Source organism: Poecilia reticulata, linkage group LG9 (assembly GCF_000633615.1).
Source record: "Poecilia reticulata strain Guanapo linkage group LG9, Guppy_female_1.0+MT, whole genome shotgun sequence".
Taxonomy (NCBI): domain Eukaryota; kingdom Metazoa; phylum Chordata; class Actinopteri; order Cyprinodontiformes; family Poeciliidae; genus Poecilia; species Poecilia reticulata.
Genome location: NC_024339.1, coordinates 2093121 through 2102118, shown reverse-complemented (window position 1 = coordinate 2102118; position 8998 = coordinate 2093121). Strand labels below are relative to the sequence as shown.

At 40.8% G+C, this 8998-nt stretch overlaps 1 protein-coding gene across 1 annotated transcript in view; it reads right to left on the bottom strand.

Annotated features, from left to right (window-relative positions):
- The window catches only part of sfrp1a (secreted frizzled-related protein 1a), a 17485-nt gene that overhangs the window by 1525 nt on the left and 6962 nt on the right, over positions 1–8998 (bottom strand). The gene's annotated exons all lie outside the window — the stretch shown is intronic.

Genomic DNA, 8998 nt, shown 5'->3' with positions numbered 1-8998 from the left:
TTTTTGCATGGTCGTTCATATAAGGTGATCTCTGTAAAGTTAAAACTTAAACAGTCAAAAGTTAACAACAATTTGGGTCAGAGAAAAATCTGAGGTTCATTTCTCAAGGTCAGATTTTCACAATGTTACACTTTCTAACTAAATATCTAGTTTGCCAACTAAATATTTAGCTCCAAACTAAATGCTAAGATTGCTAAAAAAATGTTTTACTCCAAACTAAATTTATTTAGCAAGCTAAATATTTAGTTTACACACTGAATTACATGGTGTTTAATATAGCATATAAAGTGCTAAAAATTATTAATAATTACGCAAAAATGTTGAATCTTATAATCCATTCTGGAGTGAATGATGGTGCCAAACAAAATTCCAAAATTCTTAAACAATCTCAGTCGTCTGGTGAGCACAATCAGAAATCTTAAAACCAAAGTCTTTATCAGTGGACCGTTCCCAACAATTCAACGTGAAGATGAGAGATACACTTAGAGCATCACTAAACTCTGGCGACAGTCACAGAATCTTCCATCTTCAAACCAGACGGCTTCTGTCTCAATAACTCTGGACCAGAATGAATCACATCAACCACCTTTTGCTCTGTGAATCAGAAACGGGAATCCATGAACCAGCAGAACACGTTAAACACCGACGTGGACAGATGAGACAAACAAAGATTCCCACATCATCACATCGACTGATACCAACTGTACACCAGGAGCACTCTGGTCTCCTAGGAAACCACCTAGTAACTGAGCCGCTGGTGCTCCATCTCCTGGCTCACCCTTTCTAAACTTCACTGGAAGAAAATGAATGAATGACGAATAAAGACGTTAACATCCTGACCAAGTATTCAAACAGCAAATACTATATCCTCACCAACCTCTAACTGGATGTCTGATATATTGATGTGGAAAGGAACCAGGCATCAGTTCTGCACCTGTTGTAACCCAGATACAGTAGAAAATACAGCAGAATCCCTGTGAGAGAAAAACCACAGCTTAAAAAAACCAAATGGGTCTAAAATCAAACCTCACATTTAATCCATCTAAAGCAAACCTAAAAATGATTTCTACCACCAGGTGAATTAACCACATTTGCTAAAATCAGAACCTTATCAGAAAAATCTGTCTTAATTATGATTTTATTACTGAGCATAATATCCATATTATGCTGTTAACAAAAGCATGGCTATATGGAAGCAGTGAGACACAAAACKTCCAMATGTGTTGAAAATGCATAAAAAACAAGTTTWAAAAATGACTGTAATRATATACTATACAAAATTACAACAAAAAACACTACGCAGTTATCAGAAATAGAAATAATATGGATCCAAGGGACATGCAGTTGAAGAGGACAACTTTTTTTTTTTTTTATGTACATAATGAGCGTGTGTACTGAACTGAACACAAAACGACACACTATTTTTAACACGGTATATCAGGGCAGTGCAGAAAAAACAGATGTGCAATAAATGACTTCAGTGACCTTCTGTCTGTGAGTTGCATTGATCATGACTGTTTAGATGTTCAACATCTATGTTAACCCCCGAAATAGAGGTGCAAAAACGCTGTGATACACTTCAAAACTTTGGTTTGACTCAACGCGCTAAAGAGGAAACACACAACCGAGGACACACTCAGTCAAATTGTCAGAGTGTGTTCAATCATCAAAAACACATTTTCTGTTGATCTCCTCAACCAAAGAGATACGAGTATAAAACATTTAAATCAACTTTACTCTTCCATCATCTCCCCTTTATCCTGTAGCCCCAGTATATGAGTTGCTAGATAACAACCCATTCTAAAATCTCACACGTCATTACTGCAATCAAAATGGCGGCTAGTGGGAAGAAATCTCAGTGGAACAAATGAAAAAGGACAGAAAATGAATGGTAGAAAAACCTGAATCCAAGTTCACTACAAAATCTACAAAGACGGACTCCGAGGCTTTTTGACACTGAAACGTGCGAGAGAAACATTAAGAGTAAATCCTTTACTCAAACATCAGCAATGCTTGTGCCTTGGTGATGACAGGTTTCCAAAGCCTGCCATGTCTGTGGTATCTGAACGGCACTTGACCAGGACCTGCAATGAATTGGCTGACGTCTTTGCAGAGAGAAAAACAAAAACAATAAAAGAGGAATCTTTGCAGCAGGAGGAACTGACAGATCAGGATAGAGGAAAATGTTTATGTAGAAATGTACAAAGATCCTGATGAAAACCTGCTGCAGAGCATCTTGACCTCAGTCTGGGTGATGGTTCATTTTCCAGCAAGACAACGACCCAAAGCACATGGCCCAGATCTCAGAGGCTCCAGAACCACCGTGTGAGTCCTGGAGAGACCGAGACTCTGGACTGGAAACTGACTGAACGTCTCTGGAGAGATCTGACCAATCCCATCCAACCTGATGGAGGTGGAAAAAAACTGCAGAGAAGAAAGGAGCAAACTGCCTAAAGGTCGGTGAGCTGAGCTGGAGACTTCATGTTCAAAACAGACCTGATGCTGGAACTGCTGCCACAGGAGGACCGACAAGGTATTAAACAGTGGCTGGGAAGGCTCACTTAACTGTAATATCTTGGTTTTATGTTTTTAATAAATTTGCTAAACACAACATTTTTTTCCATATTTTCATAAGGTATTGCTGTGTAGAAAAAAAGGTTTTGTGGAAAGAGATTCATTTCATACAATACGGAATCATGCTGCAGCATAACAAAATGTGGAAAAAGTGAAGAGCTGTGAATACTTTCCAGGTGCACAGTAAACCCCACACACACCCTGAGGACACAAGACCAAGTCACAGCGCTACGGCTGGAAAAAACAAAAACATCTGACTTTGACGTACAGTGCAAATAAAATAGATAAGTAAGAATAATTGTCTGCCTCCAGCAAAGAACTGAAGTGGTTAAAAATTAAACAGGTCTTTTTATTTAATTTTTTAAAACACTACATCCCTTTTGACTTCCTGAACTCTCCTTTTCCACTTGTCTCTTCCATCGCTAATTAAAGTAATAAAATGCTTCTCTTTCCGTCCACTGTATTAACGGTGCACATGTAAGGGATTAAAAGATTTATCCCCCTCTCTGTGAAAGGGCTTAGTGTTCTGTGGAATCAAACTGGACAGCATTCATAATTAGTGAGCCACAATGGAGACATCCTGGCCAATACTTGCAAGACGTTCATCTAGATAAGTCTTCCAGCACCCATAATCTCCTGAAGTTTGAACTTTCTTTGCCCTTGGTGTTGTCGAAGGGACCTGATCTTTTCAGGAGGATCACGTAGGAACAGTGACATCTGGTTATTTCTTTGAAACAGACTCTGCTATTCCTCAAAAGCCCAGTGTCAGTGGCACCAAATCCACCCCGGGTCCATTATGGAGGAAAATTGCTGACTACCTTGTAGTTAAAGCCACTCAGCTTTAACCACCGGGTGGTTAAATACGGGCATCTATGGGTAGCTTTAATTACTCAGTAGTTAAAGCTACTCAGTATCTTTAACTAGCTACTCAGTAGCAAATGAATAAATAGACAAGATCCAAACCAGATGCCAAAGAACAAAACTACAAAATCCGATGGAACCACGTAGCAGGCAGCATGAAGTGGCTGCTCTGTGTCGTCTGCACTAGAAACTACAAAAGACCCAGGATCAGAAACGTAACTCGAACTGAAAACTGTCAAAAACAAGTGCTGTCAAGAATGGTGATAGTTCATCTGTTCCCTAGCCTGGCCATTGCCCTGTTAACATCTCGTTTCACAGTCTGGGCTTCCTGTCATTGACTTGGATTCCTCTGATAGAAAGGAATTCATTGGCCAATCAGCGAACAGAAGAAGGGGTTGCTTCCAAATATTGAATGAATATTAACAGCAATCTCTCTTCGCAGTAGAGGATGGTTGTTTTCTGCTCAAGCTATTTCCAGTCAAATGTTAGCAACTGGGTACAATTGCTAACTTCAACAGAGTCCATGCCTTGGCAAACATTTTTCAACAGCTGAGAGTCCAGACCCTCTGGACGAAGCAAAGCATAGGACAAGGGGCTGGTTCCCAAAAATCCATTTGACATTTCTATGAAGACGATGTGGGGGGTCGCCAGCACTGGTAGCATGATCGACCTTGGCACTATGCTAGCTGAACTTCGGTCACATTATTCCAAGCTCAGTGGATTCAAAACCTAGCTGGGCACCACAGTATTGGTGAAATGACAAAGTTGGTTGCTGCTTTGAAGGAAAACCCTTACAGAGGTAAATCAAAATGTAACCACTAAAGTTACACAACTGGAGGAATCTGAAAACAGAATCACGTCAGCAGAGGAGCTACTGGAAAAGACCGACCCTAACAAAGCCACGACGCGAATATGGCCTTATTAAATCGTGAATTGACTAATGACATATGTTTAGTTCAGCTTCTCAAATAACATAACAGACCCACTAACTAAATGATCCACGTCTAGACAGCAACACTAACACACCTGGAGTCAGCCGTAGTTGTTATGCCAAGCCGCTAAATGGTGCTGTGATTTTAGCATGTGTATGAACGCACATGCAGCTTTGACCCTTAGCTTCCACCCCGCCAGTTTTCATCGCATCGTAAACAATAACATGTCTCTGTGCTCACATAACACATATATTTTTTCTCATCAGAAATTGTTCTAACGTGAACAGGTTAAGTAGCACAACGCAGCACATTTTAACCGTCGTCGTGTTTGTTGTTACCTGCCGATGCGTAAAGTAAACCCTACATCTGTGCGTCCTGTGCATGTCCAATTCCAAACCTGCGAAGTGCTTCACGCCTCCACAGTGGGATGTTCCAGAAAAGTTTCACTCTGAGACCTGGTTTCCACACCTGCTGGTCTGAGAGACCCCGGTCACTGGTTTTGTGTAAACAAAAGGCTGGATCTCTGTGTAAAACCGTGATGCCCAACTGACATACACTGTCCAAGCTGTCACAAAAATCAGGGCCGCATCCAGACCTCTGGAGACACCTCTAACCTCTGGAGGCCGGAGCAACTTCCAGATTTATTTCATTCATGCTGTCCAGTCACAGAGAGTAGAGTGGACCATAATGCATTAGGTTTTACTGCTTCAGGACTTGGATGACTGAGTGTAATTGGTAGAACCTTAAGCTCAGCTGTGCTTGGGTTTTGTAGCAGGACAAAGATCCATTTTACACAAGCAATTTCACATCTGAACTGCTGAAAAAAAAAAAAAAATCAAGAGGTCAAGTACTTTTTCATGGCACCATATATTCAAAAGGAAACTGTAGACAGAGCAGCAGGAGTAAAGACTGATGGATTGTTGACCCTGATAATAACTCTAAATCAAGACCTGCTAGCTTCCAGACACGTTTACCCAAATCACTGTTTGCAGTGAATAACGAGCTCACATGTTGCAAGGCTACAAGTTCAGCTCTCACTAGATTTCAAGAAGCCCTTTCTCTCTGCTGCATTCCCAACCTCTACAGATGTAAAAACAAGAGCTATATTTTAGCAAAAGTTCAATTTAGAAGTTTAAGATTGTAGAGTTTCCAGCTTCATTTTATCTTGACATGCTCAGCTGAGCAATTTAAGGCACTAACGATTCTGGAGTTGGTGTCATAATCTTTAGTCTCCTTAGTTGTTTGCTTCAGGAAATTACTGGAATTAAAGAAGTTATATCTGACATATTTTCTATTAATATTGATCACCAGTCTGTTACGATATCAACTTTTTTTTGTTTGTTTTATTGGCCAATCAACAAAACACACACATCTGTTCAGAGAGAAATTATAAAGAGATGTCAGAAAACACAGTGAGTGCAGCCCATYTGCAAAACAATAACTTCCAAAACCTGTAACATCTTCATCAACTCAACAAGAACTGCAGCCCTGAATTAAAAAAAAAAAAGATACACCAGACTAATTCACTCTTTGCTTTAGATCTGTGTTGCTCTGCTGGGAAAAGACAATTGCGCAATTACTTGGAAGTGTGAAGAGAACAGCAGCATTTTACTTGACATTTACCTCAGCTAAGAAGAACACATCTTTCCCGGCTTCCAGTAAATGAGGTTTAAAGAGAACCAAAAAAAAAGAGAGAGAAAAAAAAAACATATTCCCTCGCTGCCAGGTCGTAAATATTTTACACGCGATTGGTCCGCGCCGGTTACTAGAGACTGGAGCGAGTTGCTGATTCGTTTCTCGACACTCCCTGCCGTTTTCTCAGCCGTCCAACGGGGATGAGGAGCAACATCCTATCCATCTATCATATCTGCATTTTCCCCCTCGACTACAAAGATCAGGCAAACACACCCGTAACCGGGATGCAGAAAACCCCCTGGATCCTAAAAACACTATTTTTACCCACTGAACACTGTAGAGTCAAGTTGAAACCAGCAGAATGGAATCCGGATGATGGCCTTATCTTTTGTTGGGGGGGGATAAAGTGTTTCATGATTAGAGCCAGGCTTTTTCCACCACTGTGTTTTCTTTTCTACTCAAAGACAAGACACTAACCCAKGCTTGGCCTCAGTATCCCACGGCATATTTATAGCTGCAGTTTTCTCTTTGGACTGAAACCTAACTCTTTTGAAGAAAAAAAATATATACAAAAAAAAAATGTATATTCTTCTCGTGTCTCTCTCTTTTTTTGGTCTTAATGAAGTTAAATTGAGCTTAAGGCAAAAATTTGATGCTTTGCAGAAATGATGACTCCTCCTATCCCCATTACACACACGTTCACTTAAAGCGGTGCATCATCTTCAGCCTGACAGTAAATCTGCCTGTGTATCCTCACTTGTCAGCTGGTTAGGGGACTTATTGCAAGCAAGCAAAACAACATTTGTCTTCAACCGACATGAAACGAGCCAAAAATGCCCCCCTCCTTCCCGACYGACCCCTCCACCACTYGTCCCGCTCTCCTGGCAAATGAGGACACACAGAAAAAAGAAAGAAAAAAAAGGCGAGTCCCATCACCGCAACATAAACACCGAGGCAGTTCGTTAAAACAAATGTAACCTTAAACTCCTCTCGAGAACCGCTGGAARGTCTGGTTCCAATGTGCGTCCGGGCGGGCCGCTCGCTCGACATGGCACCAGGGTCTCAGGATGCCACGGCTCCAGGCTCCACTAGCAAGTAAAACACCAGTCGCTTGTGCGTCTCATGTACAGTAYGCCGCTCACATGTGTCGTTGGCGTCCCCTCGAGATGCAGTCCCAGTGGGTGTTTTCGGTTCACCACAGGCAGCAACGGTGAACTCTGCAGCTGTAGTTTGTTTGTACTTTGTCTTTTTCTTTGGATTTGTTTGGTTTACCACAAGCATTTCAATGTGCAGGTACATGCAAGGTGTAACATTTTAAATATTTCTGCTGAACTTCCTGAACCCAGTGGGTTTCAGTGGGTTTCAGCGACTGTTAACCCAGTTGCTGAAACCCACTGCAGCTGAGTGGCTGCAGTGGGTTATAAATACCCACTGCAGCCAACTATGTTCTTTCCTCGCTTGCTTTTTGGGTTTGTTGTTTATTGGACATTTTCCATTTGAGTCGGACTGAAAACACTCTGCTAGACATCTCACAAACCTCCCTCAGTAACAATGGGCAGATTTTTCTGTCCCTTTTTTACTAACTAGAAAGTGACCAATAGCRTCTGTAGGTGGTTTTGAAGGGTTAATAAACCCTCGAAATGTTRAAACTACAATTAAGCATGAATAGAAGTTTAACAGCAAAAGGTTTGATGTTTTTCAGACGAGGTTTGGTGAAAAGTTCAACTTTTGTAGAAAAGGGAAGAAGTCCGTTGAGAGGTGACAGGCTCACAGCTGCTCAGGTGGAGCCCTTATTTTATCTGATGTTAGCCATTTAAACATAATTCAAACTGGATCTATGGGACATGACACTTCACTGTCTGCTATCAGTCATCTACGCTTTCACAAAAGGCCAACGTTAAGATGCACGTTCCTCAGCAGAACAACTTTTATGCAAGCAAACAGTAGTCCAGCCTGGATCAGACGACCTCATCAGATGGATGTGTGTGTAGGGAGAATTACCAAACAACAGAACCCGGACAACTACAAAACTGACAAGATGCAAAAGATACAAAAATCCTCTGCAAGCGTTAGGASAGACTGACAGGAGGCAGACTCAACAAACAGAGGTTAGATAGCAAAACAAAGCTGCTCGAGACCTCAAGAGACCTTTTCTTTTTGAAAATACGTGGATTAAATGTCTGCTTAAATACATATAAACCCCAAATTATTTATTCTGCTGATAGATTGAGATATTCTATTATTTTCGATGAATACACTTTTTTCTGATAGTGTATATATTTTCCAGAAGAAAATATAGAGGATGTATAATAGAAAAAAAACCATTCCGTTATGTTTTATCAAAACAAWTTKCAGGTCAAAAACTCTTTATGCTGTTTTAAAAGATTAATGGAAAGGCCTTTGATGACTTTACAGAAACTAAACCATTCTTAGAAATTTCTAGACAGTTCTTTGGTTGAGTCATCTGGTATTTTTGCCCATTTATCTTTTGTTATAAATCTTTTGTCTTGGAGGTTGGAACATCTTGTCTGGTTGCTCAACTTCAAAACATTAATATTACTTCCAATCWAAAGAGCACTTCAAATCTCCATCTGTCATGGGAACAAATAATTTGGGACTTCGCTGCAGAGTATTGGACGACATGTATATTTTCAGTCCGAGTGGCTGAATCACTTTGATCAGCTAAGAGGGGATCGGTTTGACTTGCTGTAAACTTTCCTCTGCTTAGGATTTCTTCACTTTTGTAAAATCTTACTGCAGTATGACACTTGTTTACTTTGTGTAATGAGCCATTACTGATGATGAATTCACTGAACTTCTCTTCAAAAAAGTCGCAGTCGTCGTAGCTTTCATTTGTTGTTGGCGGCATTGCTAACTGCTAAATGGCTCACAACAGGCTACGCTAGCTGCAGCGTAGCAGAGGACAAAGGGGGGCTAGTGAGCGTGGTTCTGCTCAGTTAGCACTGGGAGACAGCAGGAGCTTGATTTTTTCTCAG